We start from the raw sequence: 26,070 nt of genomic DNA on the forward strand, positions 1-26,070 counted from the left end.
TTTCGTGATGAAGAATTAGAAGTTGTACTCCAGTGCCATCCTTCTGCATGCCTTTAATCTCTGGACACTAAATCCAAAATGTTTGTAATAGCAGAAGAAAAAGATGCAGAAGTTAATATTTATATTCTTCCTGGGTGAGGGAGATTAATTTTTAAAAATCATACCTAAGTACAGCACGTTATTTTCTTATGATACCTGTTTTACATCCCATTTTAGATCAGTGTTCATCATCCTTCCCCCCCATTCTCATTTCTACTTGTAGCAAGTAGAAGGAAGATGAGAGGGAAAAAATACATCAGGTCATTAAAGCGGCAGATTCCTCATAATAGTTAGAGTAAATATCCATATAATTTCACAAACTTTCAATTCCACATGATATCTGAGATGAAGATGGTTGTTCCTATGTTAGTTTTAATGCTTTTTCTGTGAAGCAGTAAGCTGGAATTCACCAAAATCCTCATTTGATGAAAGAAGAGACTTAATACATTTATATTACCAAGAGATCCAAACAAAGACTCTAGCTAGCGGAGAAGGGAGAAGTGGAAACCAGAGCTTCACGAGTTTTCAATGGTCATTGTATTTCCAGGTCATAGTTTAGATATGAATCTCCTGGACTAGCCTATGAGAGAAAACTTGGTCAAGGGCTTCCCAATTTGTTGCTGTATTAACTTGAGTTTCCAAAGGAGCAGATCTTCCGACAGACATTGGAGCACAAATTATTTCATCTGAAGGTCCAGGACACATGAATAGGAGAGTAGGACAGTGATATGAGAAAGAGGGCAGTGAATAAAAAGTACGTGTTATGAAGCTACCTATCGGAGTAGTCACTAGAGCTTAATCTGCAGGGAAACTCTCCCCTTTCATAGGACATAGGGTGTTTACATATTAAGCTTGAGTCACTGATTCATGACTGCATGGATTCTTGACAACAAGAGTGGATGTTAATTTCCTGGCACTTCCGGTCTGCTGCTCCCACAGGCAGAACAGCCTTTACAGTTCAGGAAGGGAAAAACGATTCCACACACAGAGATACGGATACTGGCAGCTGGGAACTAGCTAACGTACACTGAAAGTTCTAAGGGATACAAGCTGGTCACTGACAACAATGATAATGTCCCTAGAGTTTCCAAGAGTTCTCCTATACGTTTAAGTTCTGTTCGGAAAACTGAAGACATATCCCAAATCCTGAATCCTAGTACTGTTATAAACTATTTGACCTTTCCCCAGACTCTTAAAGACTCCTAGAACCAAAATTCTTGCTTAGGCACTACCCTGCAAATACAAGTACATTTTGAAAAATACTCTAAAATACTCACTGAAGATACACGTGGCCAAATGACCGTTTAAGAGCTGTCAACATTCACAAAGCATAGTCTTGAAATCTAGTGTGGGTTGCCTTGATTTATTCTTTCAATACATTGACTAGGTGCCTGTAAATGTCAGCTACTGGAAAATGCTGGGGTATGACGATTAGTAAAACAAATGAACAGGGCACAAGTATGAACATCTTATAAAAGGGACATACAGGAGATGATATAAAATGAACAACTTTTTTGTTTTAATTTTTATAATGCAGAGTTGAAGTACTAACTTGAATATAGGACTTTAATAAGTTACGTAATTTTAATAATTGGCTTTCTTTTCTCTGCTTTTTGTCTCCATTTAGCTAGTCCCTTCCCCACTGGGGGGTTTTCTCTCCCCTTTAAAGAATGTTAATCTGGAGATATTCCAGGGCCCATTCGCAGGCCACAGTTGCAGGTCTTGGTTTGAGGTATGATGTAAGAAGACCCCACGTCAGTCATATTTGCATCTAACTTTAATAGAAATACATAGGCTGAGCAAAATTAGCAATGGTAACTACTGAAAAATTATAAGCGTGAAACTACGGAAGTAGTCATTTTTATCATGCTGAAATTTTACAATTGTCAAGTAATTTCTGGCAGTCTTCAAAAGTCTAAACTTCAGAGTCCAACTCGCAAAGATGATTTCAGTGGACCTTGAGGATGCATCTCTCACCATTTCCTAAGTAAACCATTGTTCTTATCAAGCCGGGCCACCATGGCTTCTAAACATTCATTTTACATCTGTCCCCACAATGTGCCTCCCGTTTTAAGTTGAATAAATGCCCTTTTATCTTCAGTGTTCAACTTGTGACCTCTCTCAAATAAAACTGTATTTCCCTCCTTCGAATGTTTCTAAAATCATTGTATCCTACATTTGGTATAGTAAGCATGCATCTGTATGTGTGCATGCGTTATTACACGTGGCATCCATTCATATCCTACACATGCACACGCAGCAACAGTTAAATCTTGCTTTCTTAATAACCCTATTGCGGGGGCGCCTGGGTGGCTCAGTCGTTAAGCGTCTGCCTCCGTCTCAGGGCGTGATCCCAGGGTCCTGGGATCAAGCCCTGCATCAGGCTCCTCCACTGGGAGCCTGCTTCTTCCTCTCCCACTCCCCCTGCTTGTGTTCCCTCTCTTGCTGGCTGTCTCTCTCTCTCTGTCAAATAAATAAAATAAAAAATCTTAAAAAAATAATAATAATCCTATTGCGACTGGCACCCAATCCATCACAGACACTAAAGATAATTATTGTTGTGGTTATTATTATTACCTGACTAATTAGAATAAAAAGAACTACTGAGTAACAAGTTACAGTAAATGTCAAGGCTGTGCTTTGTGGATGTGGATAGCTTGTAAGCAGTTCTTAGCCCCATGTCTTTTCCAGTGGGTCTTTTGGAATATTTTTCCAAACATACTGCTTGTTACTGATTATTGTGACAAACTTCCATTAACTTTGATTCAGGTGATTGGCAGAAGGAGCACTCTTTTAAATTTGGCCTGCAGCTTAAGAAATGAGAATCTTCAAGGCACCTGGGTGGCGCAGTGGGTTAAGCAGCTGACTACTTTTGGCTTAGGCTATGATTTCAGGGTCATGAGATTGAGTCCCATGTCCAGCCTGATGATTAGCAAAGGAGTCTGCTTCAGATTCTCTCTCCCCTCTTAAATAAATAAATCTTTAAAAAGAAGGAAAGAAAAAAGAAAAGAAAGAAAAATAGAAAGAAAGAAAGAAAGAAAGAAAGAAAGAAAGAAAGAAAGAAAAGAAAGAAGAAAGAAAAAGGAGGGAAGGAAGGAAAGAAGGAAGGGAGGGAGGAAGGAAAAGATAAAGGAAGAAAGAGAGAAAGAAAGAAATGAGAATCTTTTACCAATCTGAAGACACAAGGTTTTGCTCATCCCATTATTCAAATTTAAATTTATTCTGTTCAAATGCTACCTTATATTAAGACCTCTACGCAGTTTGCTGCAATATTCACTCTGGCTCTAGATCTCTCAGAAACCCAAAACCTATAAAATAATTCAAAACAAGTTTTTAGAAGAAAAAAAAATAGTCCCCTCACTTTACACGAACAAAGAAGTCCTCATTTGCAACTAATCTCTGATTGGTATCTCTGGACCATGTTGAGATCTCTGAGAGAATGTCTGCAAATGTAGCAGTTGCCCTTCAATTTCTTAGGGATTTCTGTTCCCCTAAGATTTGCTACTTAGTTTTGGATTCGATCCCGCAGGCACTGTTTCAGTTATCAAAAGATGGGCCTCCATTAGGAAAAAAAGAAATGCTACAATTTAACTCTGTATCTTGCAGGGATGATAGCTGAAGCAGATCCTCTTTCTGCATTCAAAATGAAGACCACTAGTCACTCGTTTCAACTTGACTTGAGGCTTTTCAAATGTCTATTTTAATTTGAAACACATTTCTGAACGTTACTGATATTCCATTCATGTTTTGAATTCTGTGAACGGTTTCGAAACCTTTAAATTGCTGTGAAGCATTGCTCCTTCTGTCGTGCACATCTGAAACGCTGGCTGGGGTCAGAGGAATGATTGCGTGGGTTCTTTTCTGTAGGATTTCAGGGCAGATTTCTCTTAAATATCTGAAACGTTGGGAGATTTTTCTAGCCTGAATCAAATCAATGACCATGACAGAAAATGATAGTCAAAGTTTCTATAATATCCTGGTGAGGAAAATATAATACAGTCCCATTTTTAAAGTCTTTCTAGAAATCATATTGCAAAGGATATGTTTTATATTATGAATAAGATAGAATTTTAAATAGAATTGTTAAAGGCCTGTGCAATATTTCACTGTGACTATGCCACCGACACCGCAAACTCGAGTTGCAAAGAGTTAACGATCCTCACCCCAGTTACTTATTACTTCTAAAATAAATAAGATAATGTATGTGTGGGTCCGTGTGTATTTACGATGCCAATATCCTTTCAATTACTCAGGCTGAGAGGGTCCAAGGTATATTTTACTTCCTTTATCTTCCGTGGCCCCCATTCCAATCAGCCTCATGATCTCAAAATGCTAGTCTATATAAACATGCACAATATTTTTCTCTAATTTCTTCCCTTTGCCACTGCTAGAATTTAGGCATTCATTTATCTCCTAAAAATTAAAATGTTTGTTATTGTGATTAGGTTGGAAAAATAATCTGTATGCTTTCTAGAATATTTGGAAAAAAAACAGAAAATAGGCAAATAAAACTATTTGTTCTCCACAACCAAGAAACAAAACACAGGCACTGTGTTTCTAAGTTTTTATTTAAATTCTAGTTAGTTAACATACAGTGTAATATTAGTTTCAGGTGTAAAGTATAGTGATTTAACACTTCCATACAACACCCAGTGCTCATTACAAGTGTGCTCTTTAATCCCCATCGCCTACTTCACCCATCCCCCCACCTCCCTCCGTAACCATCAGTATGTTCTCTACAGTTAAGAGTCTGTTTCTTGGTTTGTCTTTTTCCCTTTGCTCCATTTGTTTTGTTTCTTAAATTCCATAGATGAGCGAAATCATATGGTATTTGCCTTCCTCTGACGGATTTATTTCACATAGCATTATACTCTCTAAGATCCATCCACATCGTTGCAAATGGCAAGATTTCATTCTTTTTTATGGCTGAATAATATTTCTGTGTGTGTGTGTGTGTGTGTGTATGTGTGTGTGTGTGTGTGTGTGTGTGTGTGTACCACATCTTTACATATTTATCAATCGAGGGACACCTGAGCTATTTTCATAATTTGTCCATTGTAGATAATGCTGCTATAAACATCAGGGTGCGTGTGTCCCTTTGAGTTAGTATTTTTTTATTCTTTGGGTAAATTGCTGGGTCATAGGGTAGTTCTATTTTTAATTTTTTGAGAAACCTCCATACTGTTTTCCAGAGTGGCTGCACCAGTTTACATTCCCACCAACAATGTAAAAGGGTTCCCCTTTCTCTACATCCTTGCCAACACCTGCTGTTTCTTGTGTTGTCAATTTTAGCCATTCTGACAGGTGTGAGGTGATACCTCATCGTAGTTTTGATTTCTATGTCCCTGATGAGCCGTGATGTTGAACATCTTTTCATGTGCCTGTTGGCCATCTGGATGTCTTCTTTGGAAAAATGTCTATTCGTGTCTTCTGCACATTTTTTAATTGTGTTTTATTCTCTTCCAGTCTTGGTTATGCATATTTATATTTTTGATGACTGCATTGTATTACAGACTGTGGGTGTGTTGACATTTATTTAACCATTCTCCTATTATAAGACATATAGACTGTTTCCAATTATCCCCTATTGTCCATGTTGCTAAAATGGACAACATTATACATACGAATCTTTCCACATCTTTATGTCTTACATCTAGAATCCTTGAAGTAAGATAATTGGTAAGAGTATCAACTATCTTATTTTATTCTCCTACTTTAAAGTTTGGGTTTTTTTTAAAGATTTTATTTATTTATTTGACAGAGAGATAGAGACAGCCAGCGAGAGAGGGAACACAAGCAGGGGGAGTGGGAGAGGAAGAAGCAGGCTCATAGCAGAGGAGCCTGATGTGGGGCTCGATCCCATAACGCCAGGATCACGCCCTGAGCCGAAGGCAGACGACGCTTAACCGCTGTGCCACCCAGGCGCCCCTATTCTCCTACTTTAAACTTCTTCTTTTCGGGTGCCTGAGTGACGTAGTCAGTTACACTTGCGTTTCTTGGTTTCAGCCCAGGTCCTGATCCCAGGGTGATGAGATCGAGCCCAGCATCAGGCTCAGTGCAGAGTCTCCTTAGAGTTTCTCTGTCCCTCTCCCCCTGCCGCCCCAAATCAATCAATCAAATTAAAAAACACTTATGTTCTTTTCAAAGAAAATATTCAAACATCTAGAATTTATTTCGGTGTGTAATTTGAGAGGCTTTTTTTAGAGGCAATTTTTTTCTCATTATTTATTGCATAATACGTTAACTTCTGTCTTGTCTTTGTGACATTTTGTGTATGTTACATGTATATATTGTAGGGTTTTCTTATGAGTATGAGTTTGACTTTGTTGGTCTGCTTGTCTACTATTACACAAATACGGTTCTTCCTTGACTTACAATGGGATTACATCTCAGTAAACCCATTGTAAGTTGAAAATATCATAAGTCAAAAATGCGTTTAATATTCCTAATTGAACATCATAACTTAGTCTCCCCAAACTTAAATGTGCTGAGAACACATTAGTCTACAGTTGTGCACAATCATCTAACACAAAGCCCATTTTATAATAAAGTAATATGCATTTACGTTTCCTCCACATCTTTTCATGGCTTAATAGCTCATTTGTTTTTAGTGCTGAGTAATATTCTGTTGTTTGGATGTATCAGAATTTACTTATCCATTCACCCACTGAAATAGATCTTGGTGGCTTTCAGGTTTTGGCAATTATAAAGCTGCTGTAAACATTGACATGCAGGTTTTTGTGTTTACATAAGTTTTCCAATAATTTGGGGAAATACCCAGGAGCATGATTGCTTGACTGTATGGGCAGACTATGGCGAGCTTGTAAAACCTGCTGAATTGTTTTCCAGTGGGGCAATCTCGTTTTGCATTCCCAGCAGAAATGAATGAGAGTTCCTGAAACTCCACAACCTTGTCTGCATTTGGCGTTACTACGCTCTTGGGATTTTAGCTATTCTAATAGATATATAATAATAATCTCATTGATGTTTAAATTTGTAATGCCCTAATGGTACAGGACATTGAAGATCTTTTCATATATTATTTGCTTTCTGTATGTATTTTTAAGTGAGTTTTTCATTCAGATATTTGCCCATTTTTAAACTGAGTTGCCTGTTTTCTTATTGTTGAGTTTTAAGAGTTCTTTGTATATTTTGATACTTTTCTGGGATATGTGTTTTGCAACTATTGTCTCCCAGTCTTTAGCTTCTCTCTGTATTCTCATAACAGTGTTTTTCACAAAGCAGAAGTTTTTTTCCCTTTTTTCAATTTTAATGATGTTCATCTTATCAATATTTTCATTCATGAATCAGGCTTTTGGTGTTGTATCTAAAAACTCATCCCCAAACCCAAGGTCACACAGATTTTCTCCTATGTTATCTTCTAGAGGTTTTATGGTTTTGTATTTTACACTTAGGTCTCAGATCCATTTTGAGTTAATTTTTCTAAAGGATTTTCCAGTTATTTATTTCAGTTTTAATTCTAAAGTCTGTATCTAGATTCATTCTTTTTGAAAGTGGATGCCCAGTTGTTCCAGTACCATTTGTTGAAAGACTATCCTTCTTCATTGAGTCACCCTTGATCCTTTGTGGGGTCTATTTCTGAGGTCTCTATTGTATTCCATTTACCAGCTTTGTATTCTTCGGCCAATACCATACTGTACTGATTACTGTATCTTCACAGTAAGTCATAAAGTTGGGTAACAACAGTCCTTTCACGTTGATCTTTGACGTTATTTTGTTTGCTATTCAGACTCAGTGGATTGGGTGATGCCCATCTGCTTCACTGAGCAGATTAATATGCTAATCTCACCCAGAAAAGCCCTCACAGACACACCCAGAAATAATTCTTAATCTGGGATCCTTGTGGCTAGTTGAGGTAACACATAAAATTAACCATCATAGAGATAAAGCAACTAGTTTCTCATTAGTAGGTATGACGTTAACTGTGGGTTTTATGCAGTTGCTTTTATCAAGATGCAGGTGTTCTTCCCTATTTTTACCTTGTTGACAGTTTTTATCATGAAAGTGTGCTGGATTCTTCCAAATACTGGTTCTTTTCTTTTTTTGCTTTTCTTTTCTTTTTCTTTTCTTTCTTCTTTTTTTTTTTTTTTTTTTTTTTTTTTTTTTTTTTTTGAGAGAGAGAGAGAGCATGTGCAAGCAGGGGGTTGAGAGGACCGAGAGAGAATCTTAAGCAACTCAATGCCCAGTGCAGAGCCCAATGTGGGGCTTGATCTCACCAACCTGAGCTCATGACCTGAGCTGAACTCGAGTTGGACGCTTAACTGACTGAGCCACCCAGGTGCTCCTCCAAATATTTTTTCTGCATCTACTGATAGAATCATAGATTTTCCTTCTTCATCTTCTTGATGTGACAAATTATATTGATTGATTTTCTTTCTTTTTTTTGATAAACAAGACATCATGTTTTGTGTTAAGAAGGGAACAAATAGGAAACGTTTGTTTTGTGTACATAGGATTTCTGTAAGGATACACCAAGAATCTGGTAATTTTCTAATGTTGAATCAGTTTTGTATCACTAGGATAAATCCCAGTTAGTCATGGCAAATAATTATTTTTATATGTTGTTGGATTCAATTTGTCAATATTTGCTAAAAATCTTTGCATCTATGTTCATGATAGATATTGGCATTTTGCTCTCTTATGATGTCTTTGTCTGGTTTGGTCTCACAGAATGAGTTAGGAAGTATAGTGTCTTTGCTTTTATTTTCTGGAAAAGATTGTCGAATTTTTGGTGTAATCTCTTAAATGTCTGGTAGAATTCACCAGTGAATTCATCTAACCCTCATGCTGTTTTAGAAAGTTATTAATTATTCAAAAATTTTAATAGATATAAGACTATTCAGATTATTTCCCTATTGTTTCATCAGATAGTATTTTTCAAGGAATTGGTTCATTTTATCTAGGTTATCAAATTTATGGGCATATAGGCATTCATAATATTCCTTTATTAACTTTTATATTCATGGGGTCAGTTGTGATGGCCCCCCTTTCATTTCTTATATTAGTAATTTCTGTCTTCTTTATTTTTCTCATAGTTAGCCTGGACAGAGATTTATCAATTACTGACCTTTGAAAAGAAAATTCTTTGATTTTGTTGATTTTCTTTATTGTTTTCCTGGTTTCAATTTAATTGATTGCTGCTCTAACTTCTCTCTGTTTTCTTCTGCTTGCTTTATTTTGCAATGCTTTTCCTTCTTCTTCTTCTTCTTTTAGTTTTCTAAATTGAAAACTTACATTATTGATTTTAGATCATTCTTCTTTTCTATATATTCATTCAAAACTATAAATTTCCCTCTTAACACTGCTTTTATTGTATCCCCCAAATTTTGATAGATTGTATTCTCATTTTATTTAATTCAGAATATTTCCTGAGACAACCTCTTTGACCCATGTGTTATTTAGAGGTATGTTATTTAATCTTCAAGTATTTTAGGATTTTCCAGCTATTTATTTCTAGTTTAATTCCACTGTGGTCTGAAAACATACTTTATTTGATTTCTATCCTTTTAAATTTGTTGAGGTGTGTTTTATGGCCCAGAATGTGGTATATCTTATGAAATGTTCCGTGTGAGCTTGAGAAGAATTTGATGTATATTATGCTGTCAGTGGATGAAATATTCTATAAATGTCCTTTAGATATATAAGTGCACATATATAATAAAAGTCAATGGAAGCTATAATATGCCAATAAATAGTATATTTATAATTTGTTACAACAGACAGTAACAGACAGTGAAGGATACTTTCAAGGAACTTAGGGCAAGAAGGAAGTCTTATGGGTCTTACAGTCTACTTGAAGAAAGTACTAAGAAACCAAGCAATTATATTTCTGTGTGAAAAGTACTTTTCTATGGAAATTATGAAAACACAAAGAAAGGAATACTTTACAGGCCTAATGACATTCAAAATAAGACCTAATTTATAAGCAATGAATAACCAGGAAAGGAGGGCAGAAAGAGTGTTTCAGTCTAAGGAAGAGTACCTGAGAAAATTCTGAAGCAATGGCAAGCATGGTAAAGTTCAGAATCTGAGAGGAGATCCTGACATGGAGAGAGCAGGAGATAGAAGCAAGGGCTGGAGAAGTCTTCTGGAACTGAGTCATTCCAGATGTACGGGAAGATATATTTATGGGTTTAAATGCATGAGTGACATGTTAGGAATTTGACTTCAAGAAGGTTATTCTGGCCACCGATGAAGGATTGGATTGGAGGTCAGGATAGACTGGAGTGAAGGAAACAAAGCAGTTACTTCAGTAGTCCCAGCGAGACATGGTGGTGATCTGGACAAGGATAATGGCAGCAGTGAACGTGGACCTCTTAGTTATCTTATTGCTTTAAAACATTTCTCTATGGCCTTTGTGGTAGTTTAATTTTTCCACAGGTGGCTGCAGCTGTATGTCCCATGTTTCATGTTCTTTTGGTTCTTCTGCAGTGTGGCCTTGTCCCCTCCCTCATCAAGAGGTAGAGCTCATTCCCTCCAGTTGAATAGGGTTGGCCTTAGTGACTTGCTTGACCAACAGAATATGACAAAGAAATTTCTTGGTCTTCAAGGTCAGGTCATAAGAAGTTTTGTGGCTTCACTCTGGGTTTCTTAGGATGCTTGCTCTTGAGACATTCCCTCTCAGAGCCCACGTCTTGCTGACAGAATCCCAAACTACATGGAGAGATGATTGGCACCCCTAGTGATAAGTTAGTCTGAGCTGAAATCCTGACTGACCATCAACAACAACTGCCGGATCTTGAATACCTAGTCCAGTTGAACCTTCAGATGAAAGCAGTCTGTGCTGACCACTGACTGCCCTGCATAAGAGACTCTATGAAAGAACTGTCCAACTGAACCCAGTTAACCTTCAGAAATCTGAAGGATAATAATCAATTATTATTTTGAGCCACTAAGACTTGAGATGCTTTGTTCCATAGCAATAACAAAAAAAAAAAATATTTTCAACATTTACTATAAGCAGGTCCTACCCTTCCTATCCAAATGTACTTCCTGTACCTCTCTGCTATACATTCCTCCTCAATCCGTTGCTGATCACCTATAACTGACTTCATTTGGTCAAATGATTCTTCTCCTTAAAGTTTCTCTCACAAAGCACCAAAGTCTTTAAATCTCCCAAGGAAACTTGTTCGTTTGTTTTTACCCACAAGAGAGTGGAAAGAAAAATTCACTTCTGAGAAAACAGTATTGAAAGGAGTGAATTTATTAATTATGTGTTCCTGCTGTATATATCTTTTGTTCTCAGAATAAGGTATTTGATTATTTTATCTTAAATTACTTTTAATGCTCATTATGAGGCAGGAGTAAGCTAAATTAGAGACACAAAGATAAGTACAGGAACTCAAACTAGGAATGAACTAAATTACAATAAAAACAACATCTTTGAAGCTTAATATTCCACAAGTTTAGGCCAATTTCTTTATTTACTTGATTTTCCATTTAACATTCCAATTTGAGAGAAATGCTGAACTGTATCCAATATGGATTACATATTCTTCATCTAATTATAACTTGGTATCTAACATTCTTGTCAAAATTTAATGCTAGGGGATTTTTTGTGGTTAAATTAAAAACACAAATTGTGAAGTTCTGAGGAAAAGAAGGAGGTAATAAAATGAAAGCCAAAATTTGCACAACCAATTGCATATCCATGCACACAGTAATTATCCCACAAATGTTTATTCCTATGCATTTTTCACTGTCTAGGCAAAGCTTAAGACTTTCTTAACTTCTAAGAAACTGGAATTAGTTGATAATATAAGATTAAATACTGAAAAATGAATTTGTTCATGAATATTTAGTACTCTAGAGACAGGGAGGATAAAATAATTACTAAGATATCATCTGTATCCTTGGAAAACATCTGGTCTAGGGTGGAAGACAGACATATTAAGCAATAATGTGCTATGGCAAAGCTAAGTACTAAGCCAAGCTCAAAGGTTAAGGGGCACATAGAGAAGAAAATAACATGCTCTACCTTGAGAATAAATGGGGATGGGTGGAGCATGAACTACATTTAATGAAGTGTAGAATAGGGGGAAAAGGCATTCCAGGAAAGGGAACTACCCAGGCAAAGGCAAGGAGTTATGAATGTGTACATGGTGTTAGGACAAATCTGAGAAGTTAGGTTCACCTGGAACTTACATTGTGTGGAGTCGTAGGAATGGTCAGAGATGAATCTACGAAGGAAGGTTTGGGGCCAATCATAGGACACTGTTCAACAAGTGAAGGAGTCTGAGTTTTACCCTGTACTTAACTGTAGTTAATTAGGACCCAAAAGAACATTACCTTACCATAAACGTGGCATAATCTGGTTGTTGTTTTAAGATCACAATTCTAGCATTATTAAGGAGACAGAGACCAGTACCAGAAATATATGTGAGTGAATAGTACACTAAAATCTTTTCCAATTCCAATCACTCTCAATTCCCTAGATGACTATTTCATAACATCTTTTTTCTCCTCTAATTTCTAACACTGATAAGCACTCCTAGATGATAATTTTTCTTGTTACTGAACAGAGAAAATAAGAGCTTTCTTAATAGAAGTTCTATAATAGCTATTCTCCACCTCCACTTGCACTCATAGCTTCTGCCTTCTCTTCCATTCCTCGGGACAAACTATCCATATTCCTAACAAAGGCCAAGTTTTCTACTTGTGCACTAGAGTCCATCTTCTCTGCCCTTCTCCAATGCTTTTCTCTTATTTAAGGATAGCTAAATTATTCTAAGACTAGATCTTTTCCATCAACATAAAATGTTCATTTCTCCCATGTTAAGATACAAACATCCTTTAAGTTCACATCTTCATTTCCCTACTTCCCCAACAACAAAGTTCCTCAAAAGAATTGTCTCTACTCAGTCTTTAATTTCTCTCTCTTTCATGAATCCATTCAGTCAGGTTTTCTACCTCCACTGAAATGAAACTCTCTTTTCTCTGTCATATCTTACCTTCAATCTCTCCTCATTTTACTTTTCAGCATCATGTCAATTGACCATTCATTGATACTTGAGTCACTTTGTTAACTTGTACTCCAGGACTCCAGTCTCTCCTAAGAGTACCAATCACTCGTTGGCAGATCCTTCTCAGTCTCATTGATGGGTTTTCTTCATCTACCTGGCCTTTGAAATTTGGAACCCTTTATGATTCAGTCCTGGAACATTTTCTGTTTCTTATTTACAACCATTCCCTTGGTGTTATCATTTAGTCTCCTGACAGTAAATCCACCCAAATGATGGCACCCAAATTCCTACATCCTTAGGACAATGGAACCACAAATCCAACAACCCACTCGATAGCTCAACCAGGAAATCTGAGAAATCTCAGACTTAAGAGATACAAAAGTAAGACTCTTGATCTTTCCTCACTGAAACCTCTCTAGTCACAGTCTTCCTTCATCTCACTTACTGGCAACTCCATCTAGTTTCTCAGGCCCCAAACTAAATTAAGAAACTATTAATAATCTAAACTCAGTGACTTTCATATCCCATAATACAAGCCATCTGCAAATACTACTGACTTTATCTTCAAAATATACACATCATCTGACCACTAACACCACCTTCACTGCTAACACACTGGTGTTACACACAACCAGTTAGTCCAATCCACTGTCATCTCTGGACAAAATTATTGCAATTTTCTAACTAACCTCCTTGCTTTGCATGTCAGCCTTTCAAAGGTTATTCTCAAAAAAGCAACCAGTTTTATAGTTAAAATGTAGTCAGATCATGTTTCATGTCTACTCAAAAATCTCCAGTCTTATCTCATTCCAGGTAGACAGCAAAGTTTTTAGAATAGCCAGAACTGCTCTATATGCTGAGATTTCCATCCAACCCATTGCCCCTTAGACCTCATATTCTATTATGTTCTTCCTTTAAAATCTGTTTTGTTTCTATTAGCTCTTTACCTGTTCCTTAAACTTTCTAGGTGTGCTTTTGCTTCAGGATCTTTGCACTTGATGTTCCTTCTACTTTGAAGTCTGTTTCTACAGATACCCACAAAGTTCCTATACCTTCTTTAGAACTTTAATCAAAGACCACCTTCTCAAAGATACCTTCTTTGGGTAATCCTCTTTAAAATTGTGACTCCTACCTGCTAACCCTTTTTAAACCCTTTTCCTGGTTTAATTATGTTAATAACCACCCAGTTATAGCCACCCAATATTCTATTATATTACTTATTTTGTATCACTTATTTTTTGCTTACCCACCCATCCTCATAAATGCACTGTAAGCTCCAGGAAGACAGTAATGTTCATGTATTTGATTATTGCTTTGTTCTCATTCCTTGATTGGCTTTTAGACAAATAATGGTAATTCAATAAATATCTGCTTAATGAATTAATAAATGTGCAACTGCAAAGGAATAACACAGATGACAGGTTGAGAAAAATATATATGTTGTGCAGAAGAGACTAATTTCACTAGCTTTGAAGAGATCTTACAAATTACTAAGGCAAAGACCATATACCAATAGGAAAATAAACACATGTAGCCTAAAAACAGAAAAAAAGAATTAAAATCATGAGTAATTAAAACATACAAAGTAAAACAATTACAATATTTGTGCTGGCAAAGATTTAAAAGAAATGCAAGTCTATGGTAGACGAAGAATTGAGCAATCTTCTTAACTGCAAGGAGAAAACAGAAATTAATTAAAATAGGGGAAATTGAAAATATGCATAAAAATCTAAAGAAAGAGTATTCAATGTAGAAAGCTACTTTTTAGAATTTCTTTATTTTTCCTTCATTCGCTCATATGCAAAGTATGTGGGCAGAATGGAGAGCAAAAACAAAAAAGTTCCCTTCCCATCACATCTAATGTTTGAGCCATCAGTTAATCACTTGTCATAGAAAACAATATATAGTATACCTAGAACACTGTTAGAAAAGAGATACATTTATACGTGGTGCTGTAGGAGTCTGTAATTAGGGATTTGATCTACTTTAGAGGTCAGGGAAGACTTTCAAAAAGAAATTATTTTTAACCTCAAATCATTTGATAAATAGCCTTAGAAGTCCAAGCATGAGATGATGGTGACTAGATCTACATTCTACCTATTGTGTGTCAGGCACCGTGCCAAGCACTGGGGCAAAATGATGAATAAAGCACTTACGACTTCAGCGCTCATGGTTTCCACATCTGTTGGGGGGTGATTGTGTCTTGGGTAGGAAATGGCTGTTGAGATGATTAGAAGAATGTAGATTTGAGATATAATGACCATATACTAGGTCACTTTTATCATTGTAAATTACTCCTAGGTGAATGGCATGGAAGACAGGTGTTAGTGGAGGAGGAATAGCAAATAGACATGTTAAATTTGTATTGTTTCTGAGATATCAATACCGGTTGACAAACAACCATTTGTCTAAGAGCCTAAAGCTAAGAAAGGAAGACTAGTTTGGTTGTATGAATCTGGAAGATGCTTACAGAGAGATAGTGTTTAAAACCCAAGGAAAACATGAAAACAGAAATGTGAAGGAAAAATTAGAGAAGTGGAGAAAGAGAACATGAGAGACAGTAAGGAAAAAGAGTGGAGAAGAAAAGGAGAACAAAAAGGAACATGCAAGAGGAAGGGAATTAATAAGGCTCCAGATCAATTAATACACTTGGAGACTGGCCAGCAGACATAGTAAAGGAAGGGGAGAAGAGGATTGGCCAAAAAAAAGGTGGAACAATGAGATCTAAAGTTTGGCTGCCAGAACTGACCTTCAGAATGTGAGAAAGCAGCTTCTTTATTTTCAGAGAAGCAAAGGCAGGCAGAACAGGGTGTGTGTGTGTGTGTGTTAAGTTTCTCTTTGGCAGTAGAAATCACTTTAAGGATATTACATTCTGATGGCTACTATATTCTCTATGAACTGTGAGTTTCAGTCATCTGCAGAGAATCTGGAGAGACGTGGGGAAAGATTTCGTGGTTCAGGGAGGCTGAAGATTTAAAATAATGTATAGAGCGGGGAAGTATTACCAAATAGAAGAGTTTGAGAGCCTATGTGTTGTAAATGATTATGGATATGCTGTAAAATCAAATTTTCTGTCCTGATTTTCAGTAGCAGACTTCATCTGCAACCAAGAAGGAGCAGAAATGAACTAATAAGAGATGCTGGATTTCTGGCACTTGAATGTGATGAGAATACAGAGTTCCAAATGAGTGATTCAATTTGTTGACAAGAGTTATATTGAATTATGAACTACGTATGCAAAGAATTACATAATCAACTTTGTTCATAAAATGAAAAATTAAAATTCCGTAGAAATAATCATCAATAAGGAATTGATTACACAAAGATACACCATACAAAAGATTATTACACAGAAATTTAAAATGATGATGATCTTTTTGTTTATTGACATGGAAAGATATCCAAGATACATGGTTAGGAAGGAAATGCAGGCTACCAAAGTACATCTAGAGAATTAATTTCATATTTATTTTTAAAAATATTTTATTTATTTATTTGAGAGAGAGAGAGTGAGAGAGCACAAGAGCAGGGTGAGGGGCAAAGGGAGAAGCAGACTCCCCACTGAGCAGGGAGCCTGATATGGGCTCCATCCCAGGACTCTGGCATCATGACCTGAGCCAAAGGCAGACGCTTAACCGACTGAGGCACCCAGGCGCCCAATTTCATCTTTATTTAAAAACAATTCTTTGATATCAGGTATTGGCAAGGAAGTAGGGCAGCTGGGACTCTCATGTATTGCCAGGAAAAGTGTAAATTATTATAGTCATTTTGGAAACTCATTGCTTATTAAAAAAATTTATATATACACACCCCTAAAACGAGCCAGCAATTCTCCTTCTAGGTATATACCAAACAGAAACATGTCCGTAAGTTCCACCATAAAGCATGCACTAAAATTTTATAGCCGCAAACATGAAACGACCAAATGGCAATATTTTTAAATAAAGTGTGGTACATTTACATAATGCAATTTTATATATATTTATATATCTATATCTATATATCAATGAGAATAAGCCAATTACAATGACAAATAACAATATGAATATATCTTATGAACATAATCTTATACAAAATAAGCCAACATTAAAGAATACATAATGTATGATTCCATCTATATAAAATTCAGAAACAGGAAAATCTAAATGGTGTTAGGAATTGGAGAATTTACTCTTGGTAGAGAGGGGTAGTTATGGGAGAACTGCTGGAGTTTCAAAAATTTTCTGTCCCTAGATTACTGATTACGAGCTCACTTTCTGTATCATGTTATGCCTTAATAACAACTACATAAAGATAATCATCATATATAGAAAAAAATATGGAAAGAAATATATCCACATGTTAATAGCTATAAAATCTGTGTGATAAATGTATTGGTGATTTCTATATTTTCTTTATATATTTTGTTCCATTTGGATTTTAATATTGCAAGTATATTAATTTTATATGCAGAAAAACAATGAGGCTCTTTGCTTTTTTAAAAAAAAATGTGCTGAATGTGGTTTGAAGAATAACCATTCTAAAAGTATGTAGTTCATTTTTCATATTCAGAAAAAAACGCTTTACCTCTTCAAATACTTCCAGGATACTGAAAAAGAAAATTAATATCAATTCTTATTATTTCAGTCTGTTGTCAACATTTGACCTTTATAATTTAATTTCTAACACATTAAAGTTTAGTCTAATACTAAAACAAATTGTTTGCCTATTTCTGGCATTAATTTTTAAATACGGCTGGGCCATCTATTAAAACAGAGCTAATCTCCTTAAATTCCTTACTGTGAACTCATTTTTAAACACCTACTTATATTTCACCTCTAATGGAATGGGAGAGGATACTGCAGAAAATGCTCAATTATTGTTAATCCCCTTCTTTCCCACGCAAGTCATATCAATCTTGTTAAGTTTTTTTTCCTCCAAAGTGCAAGGGTCCACTTAACAAAATGCATGTGGTTACATTTGTTGCTCTAATAAAGTTTAAGAGGATGGAATTAAATTAGGATAGGGTAATTACTTATAATTAGATATCCATAATGGAAACTGAATAAGTCCTAAATTATTCTAAAAACTTGCTTGCTTAAATATGCTGCCCTGTTGGCAACTCCGCCATCCCCTCCCCACATGGAAAGAAGAAAAGAGCTTTCCAGTTTTCAAGGCAGAATTCCATTCGCCCTAGAAAATACTCCAAGGCACACTCAGAGAAAAGTTTCTAAACAGTTATTGTTCATTAAACTAAAGAACAGCTAACTAAAAGCTTGAAACTTAGATTATGCAAAGATAAATATCCCTTGGACTTAACCAAAAAAAGGGTGGAAAACAGGAGTCAACACTATGCTAAATGTGACTTACACTTAAAAAGGGCAGGGAGGTTGGAGGGGAAAGTAGAGGACATACAATCTCGGAGGATCAAGTGTGATTATCTGTTGTCTACTCAGTTAGACACCTGGTTGTGAGACTCTTGAAAACTCATCAGGTGTCTGTCCATATTTGCTGCTGGACAGAAAAACTAGCTCTGGGTCATGGCCAGCTCCATGAGGGCACCTTGAGAGCCCCGGAGCTCTACAAGCAATGTGGTATTCAGCAGGCCATGCCAAGGGGACCACATCTGTTTTGCATTGGGGATGTCTTCACACCAAAGGAGTGGAAGAGATAGCCAAAGACACAAGCAGCCAGCACTCCTGTAAAATCACCAGGACTTCGATTTTTATCTTTCTCTCATCAAAACAGCAGAGAGGTCAACTTCTCCAATTGACAGATGTGTAAAAGCCTAGTGCAAAAAGAAGCCTGACATGCTTTATGAAACTCCACGGCAGAAGAATGTTTTCATCCCTACCATGTGAAAAAGTTAAGTTTAAATGACTTCCACATGGGGGATTTGGGTTACTCCATGTGAGACCCTGGCTTTTGTCTTCTACATGCTTTTGCTCTCCAAATTAGATTTGTTCATTTGCTTAAACTTGTGTGTGTGTGTGTGTGTGTGTGTGTGTGTGTGTGTGTTTGAATTCTAAATAATAGGCTCCTCTTGGTCCCAATACAATGAAACTTTTGATCAGTAACTCAAACTCAGGAAAAGGTAAGTTTCACCAGAATAGAACATCCAGGGATCTGATTTGGCCTGACAAGTTCTGAGACTGCACTTATTTAAATATTTTGTAAGTTTTTGCCTGATGTTAAAGAGCAGGGACATGAGAGAGACAGAAAAGAGATACTAGATAATACTCCCATGACTTAGTAATGCCTGTTCTTTGGGCCACAGTGAACTTTCTTTTTGGCTTAATACATAGATTGAGTTTGTTTGCTATTTACCTTTACTGTTCCTTAAAGGAGAAATCAAACTGCCAGTCAGATCCTATGTGTCTTTAAATTATGCACAAATAAAGAATAGAAATCAGCTAGCAAAGTGAAGAAGGTGTGAAAACACTATTCTATCATTAATTGAATACCAAGCATATGTGCTAATTTTAGCTCCAAAATAGATACCAAACTGCTCTTTTTCTATTATACAGATAAAAAGTGATGGAGGAAGGTTCAAATTTTGACCTCGTTTCAAAGTCCACTTTCTTGCGTTCCATCATCTCTTAGAGATACCTGACTCCTAGGATCATAATGCATGATGTTTTAAAAACACCCCCCCCCAAATTCTTTGACACTTGTGTCAAAAGGAGGGGTCCTTGTTTCCTCCTCTTGAATATGCCCCTACCTCAGTGATGCATTTGCAACCAACAGACTACAGTGGAAGTGATGCTCCATGGCTTGTAAGAGTAGCCAAAGAAGATCCTGTGGCTCCACCCAGTTCTTATGGCCGGCTCACTACTCCAATACGACCCTGTTGGAAAGGACACAGGGAGGTGTCCTGGTTGATGGTCTAGCTGAGCACGAAGCCAGTAGCCGAAGTCAACTGCCTGTCATATGACTGAGCCATCTTAAATGTTCAATCCAGTTGAGCTTTCAGATGAGCAGCCCTAGGGGACAACTCACTTCAACCACATGAGAGATGCCATGAAAGAGTAGCCTCATCAAGCCTTTCCTAAATTCATGAGCCATAAAATCATTAGCAAAATAAAGCAATTGCTATTTTATGCTACTGAATTTTGGGATAATTATTACACAGCAACAATAATTAAAACACAAAATTCAGAAACAAGCAGTGAAGCATCAGTAGGAGATATGGAGGGTGGTTCCTTTGGGTCTTTATTCATCTTCACTGATTCATAAGCAGAACTCAAGTATAGCACAGGGGATATGAGCATGGACATCAGATCAGACAGACCTGGATTTATCCCAACATGGCCACTTACTAGTTTTAGTGTGGCTCAAGGTACTTAAATTTGCTCAGACTCATCTCCATAATGAAGGTAATAATAGTGTGTTAGAGAATTAGTCTGGTTCTCTGTTCCAGAGTGTGTATATGTATATACACACATATATATAACTTATATATAACTATAGTTATATATGATTTTATTATAAGGAAGAGATTTATTATAAGAAATTGGCTCATGCAGTTACAGAGACTGAGAAGTCCTAACATCTGCAGTTGGCAAGTTGGAGACGTGCAAGAGCCAAAGGTATGGTTTTAGTTCCAGCCCAAGTCTGAAGGTCTGAGAACAAGGGAGCCAATGGTATAAGTTCCAGTCTGAAGGCTGACAGGCTCCACACTCACGGGCTGTTGTTTCAGTTTGAGTCTGAAGGCAGAAAAAACAATACCAATGTTCCAGCTCGAGTAATCAGGCAGGAGAAATTTCTTCCTATAATGGTACCTTTCTGTGCTATTTGGGCTTCCAATTGATTAGATGAGGGCACTCATATTAGGGAGAGCAGTCTACAGATCCAAATATTAATCTCATCCAAAAACACCCTCACAGGCACACCCAGAGTAATGTTTGACCCAAATCTCAGCTTCCCACAGCCAAGTAAAGTTGACAAATAAAATTAACCATCGCAAGGCCATCCTTTGTTACTGAGCACCCAAGGGCCTCTCCTTAAATGACACATAATCTCCAAATACAGTTAATAACAAGGCCATAATTCCACTTAACATAATACAACTATCCTGAATACAACTGAAAATACCCTAACTCCTTCTCCAGAAAAGGAGATAAAGTTCTTGAGTGATGTTTACTCTTCTTCTTGATACCCCATGACTTAAATACTATCATTTAAAATTAACAGTATTTAAATACTATGATATAAAGTCAGTACATATTATGTTACTTTATAAGGAATAAGAGGAAAGTAAACAAAGATATATAAAAATATATTTATATTCATATTCGCACAAACATTCATAAGAAAATAAATGGGAAATACTCATGGCAACTGCAGTCCTCATTTCTGTAGTTACTTGGTAACTTTTTTATGACTGCCTTCTTCGACTACCCACTCTGTATTCCTTTTCTCTTCTGAAAACATCTCAGTTGGTTCTTTACCTAGTCAGGGGACCCGGACTTTCATTTCAGAAAGGTCTGGGACTATTAGTGGTCCTGCTTGGATTAGGTGTCATAATTTTCCACTGACTTTAATCACAGGGTTATTAATAGTAATAGGCATATTTAGAGATTTCTTATATTTCAGACATAATCCTTATCTTTGTGTAGAGAAGTAGTCCAATCTCCCCTTGGTAATTAGAAATCAATTAACCCAGCCAGCACAGTAATTCCTTTCCTTGCTTGTTGGTTCTGAAGCATGAGACACCCAAAATGGTAGCCTTAATCTTGAGTTCAATGGACACTCTTATGTCTGCTGGTGGAAGCACTTCTCCCTCTCGATCTAAGACCTATAGGCCAGCAGAGCATGGGGCAATAGGGCAATAGGAGGCAAAAATTTTATTAGTGGGTCACTAGAGGGTAATAGTGAGTAGTGTCACTCAGCTCTGATTCCTGGACCTATGAATCCTGGCTGTCAGAGAAACAACATCATATGATGGATCCTGATGCAGAACATACACAGCGCCTGAAGAACCTTGCTGTAGTCCAGCTAGCTGGTACTGAACTTGAGTCTTCAAAGGGCCATTTCACCATTTTATTAAGCCACCTGCTTCAGGATAGTGGAGATGTGATAAGGCCTGTAAATTCTATGAGCATGGGCCCATTGCCACACTTTATTTGCTATGAAGTTCCTTAATCAGAAGCAATGCTAAGAAAAAAAAATTTTTTTTTTAAAGAAGTAATGCTGTGTGGAATACCATAATGGTGGGTAAGGCCTTCTCTAAATCTACATATGGTAGAGACATTGCTTGTAAGGAAGGCAAATTTGTATCCAGAGTATATTCCAGTAAGAGCAAAATTCTATCCTTTCCATGATGGATGTGGTCCAGTGTAATCAACTCGCCACCGGGTTGCTGGCTGAGTACCTTGGGAAATAATGCCATAGTGTCGTATCCTGGACTCAGTATTGGTCTTTGCTGCTGGCAGATTGAGCAGTCACCAATGGCTCTAGCCAGGTTGGCTTTGGTGAGCGGAAGTTCATGCTGCTAATTCCTTTGCATCATCTCCATCTCTGCCACCACCACCTTTATGTTCATGAACTCTTCGGGCAGTAACAGGAGTGTCGGGGGAAAGAAGCTGAGTGGTAGCCACACAAGTAATTTTATTCACTTGATTATTAAAATACTCCTAGTTGAGGTCACTTCTTGATGAGCATTCACATACAAAAATATCTTCATTTTTTCCCTATTCCGAGAGAACTATCAACATACTTCTTCCCCATATTTCCTTATCACCAATTTTCTAATCATGTTCCTTCCAGATCCCTGACCATGCCAGACCATTGGCCACAACCCATGAATTTGTATATAATCACACATCTGACCATTTCTCCTTCCAAGAAGAGTGACTAATAAGGTTCACTGCTATAGTTCTGCTCACTGGGAGCTCCTCCCTTCACATCTGTCCATCAGGGATGTCCCAGGAAGGGACTGTAGTGCTACAGTTGTCCACTTTGCAGTGTTGCCTGCATATCAAGCATAACTGTCTGTAAACCAGGCTCAAGTCTTCTCTTACTCTGTCAAATGATCTTAGAGAATTTCCCATGAAGTCATAAGTGCAGTCTGGGAGAGAGAAGTTAGTGCAACAACAGTGGGAACTAGAGCATTTGGGCCACTTCTTCACATAGCTTATGTGTACCTTAAGGGCCCACTCTGGCACCATTTCCTATGTACCACCTCCGTTTGATGATATGATGCTGCTGTGCTGCTTGGTCAAATAACACCCAGTTCTTTATAGACAGCACAGGGTGCATGGAAACTTGACCCATGGTCAACGATTGAGTCTCCATTAAGGCCATGTAGCAGGCCAAGAGCTCTTCTCAAAAGGAGAGTAGCTATCTGCAGAAGATGGTAATGCTTTGCTCCAACCACCTAAAGGCTTTTGCTGTGATTCACCTGTAGGGGCCTGCCAAAGGCTCCAAACAGCACCCCTATTCCACTGACATATCTAATGCCATTGGAACTGCTGGATGATATGTCCCAAGTGTCAGAACAGTTTGCCTGGTAGCTTGGACCTATTATAAGCATTCTCTTGTTCTGGGCCCCACTTAAAACTAGCAGCTTTTTGGGTCACTCAGTAAATTGGTCGGAGTAAAATGCCCAAGTGAGGAATTAAGTGTCCTCCAAAAAGCAAAGCAGCCCCCTAGACACTGTGCCTCTTTCTTGGTTGTAGGAGGAGCCCGATGCAACAACTGTTCTTTCCCTTAGAAGGCATATCTTGACATGCCCCACAGCACTGGACCCCTAGAAATTTCACTGATATAGAAAGCCTCTGAATTTTTGTCATATTTATTTCCCACCCTTTGATATGCAGATGTATTACCAATAAATCGAGAATAGTTGCTACTTCCTGCTCACTAGGTCAATGGATCAGTGTGATTTCTTGTGGAAGGAAAAGACAATCAGTATTTCTTTGAGCTAAATTATGGCCTAGATCTTGAGAGTTGATATACTTCTGAGATAGGAAAACAATGGGAGTATTGCTGGCCTCGGCAGTTGAAAGCAAACTGCTTCTGCTGGCCCTTGTAGACAGGGATGGAGAAAAAAGGCATTTTCCTGATCAATAGTTGCATACCACATGCCAGAGGATGTGTTAATTTGCTCAAACAATGTAACCACATCTGGAACACCTGAAATTGTAGTCACCACCTGGTTAATCTTATAACAATTCATTGTCATTCTCCAAGATCCAGCTGTCTTCTGCATAGACAATAGGCGAGTTGAAAAGGGACATGGTGAGAATCACTACCCCTGCATCTTTCAAGTCCCTCATGGTGGCAGTAATCTCTGCAGTCCCTCCAAGAATGCAGTATTGTTTTTGTTTTGCTCTTTTCCTACTTAGAGGTAGTTCTAGTAGTTTTCACTTGGCCTTTCCCATAATAGCCCTCACTCCACAGGTCAGGGAACCATGTGGTGATTCTGGCAGCTGCTAAGTATGGCTCTTCCAGTTGTGCATTCCAGAACTGGGGAAGTAACCACAGGACATGTTCTCACTGGGCCCATTGTGAAATAAACTTCAGCTAAAACTCCATTGATCATCTGATCTCCAGAAACCCCTAATCTGACTGGTGGGCCACAGTGATATTTTGGGTGTCCTGGAATTAGTATCCATTCAGAGCCAGTATCCAGCAATCCCTGAAAATTCTGATGATTTGATTTGTCTTTTGCCAATGGACAGTTGCCCTGGTAAAAGGCCATAGGTCCCTTTGGGGAAGTCTGGGGGAAAGATTAACAGGATAAATTTTGGCAGTATACTGGGATCCTTCCTCAAGGGGACCCAGCTTCCCCTTCATTCAAAAGGTTCTGGTTCTATAAACTGACTCAAGTCTGGGAACAGATTGAGGGGCTGTGACTTTCTGTTTTTATGACTCAAGTTAGACTTCTGTTCATTGACCTAAAACATTTTTGCTTACACAGATCAAGTAGGAGTTTAACAGTCTTCCTACCTATTTCACTTTTAGGAACACCGTGATTAACTAGCCAGAACCATAGGTCTGCACGAGTCAGACTATTCTGATTGCTGCTTTGATTCTCTTGTTCTGTTATGGTAACCATGGCCCATCTTGCCTTTGATGGGTGAGTGCTGCCACTTGGCCCCTGCTACTGTGCGATTCAATTACTCCCATTGCATTTACGTTCCCCAGTTCAGTGACTGAAATTCCCACGGTAAGATCTGACCTAAAGATAGGAGTGAGCACAGAGCTCTTTAAGGATGCCCAGGTCTAGATTAAAGTGAGGATTCATACAAATTTTAAAACCTGAATCACATAACTTGATTGAGCTTCTCAATGTGGTTAAGGTAAACTTACTTGTGCCTCCTCTTAACAAGAATGACATCATGGATTTGAAAGTGAAACATATGTACTAATGGATAGATTTCCAAGCACGTCTGGTTTCAAAAGCGATAGCATTGATTAGGAACATGCACACAGACATCCTTATTATAGCTTGTAGAGCCTTCATTTTAAAGCTTTGCCCCAGCATTTATGCACATAGGTTGTTCCATGTTGTCATAGCCTTACTCATGTGATTATTTTTTAGCTTTAAACTGTGTACAGTTTTAATCATTTCAGGCCACAGTAATAGTACTGTGGTACTGTACTGCTAATAAGCAGTAATAGTACTGCTTATTAACAGACATTTATTTCTCACATTTTTGGAGACTGGAAATGCCAGATGAGGGTGTCTGCATGGTCAGGTTCTGGTGAGAACCTATTTGTAGGTTGCAGACTGCTAAGCTCTCCTTGTACCTTCACGTGGTGAAGGAGGAAGAGAGAGCTATTTGGGGTCCCTTTTAAAAGGGCACTAATCCCATTCATGAGGGCTTCACCCTTTTGACCTAATTACTTCTTCAAATTCCCACCTCTTTTTTTTTTTAAAGATTTTATTCATTTATTCGACAGAGAGACAGCCAGCGAGAGAGGGAACACAAGCAGAGCGAGTGGGAGAGGAAGAAGCAGGCTCATAGCAGAGGAGCCTGATGTGGGGCTCGATCCCATAATGCCGGGATCACGCCCTGAGCTGAAGGCAGACGCTCAACCGCTGTGCCACCCAGGCGCCCCT

This window comes from Ursus arctos, unplaced genomic scaffold (genome assembly GCF_023065955.2).
Source record: "Ursus arctos isolate Adak ecotype North America unplaced genomic scaffold, UrsArc2.0 scaffold_16, whole genome shotgun sequence".
NCBI lineage: Eukaryota > Metazoa > Chordata > Mammalia > Carnivora > Ursidae > Ursus > Ursus arctos.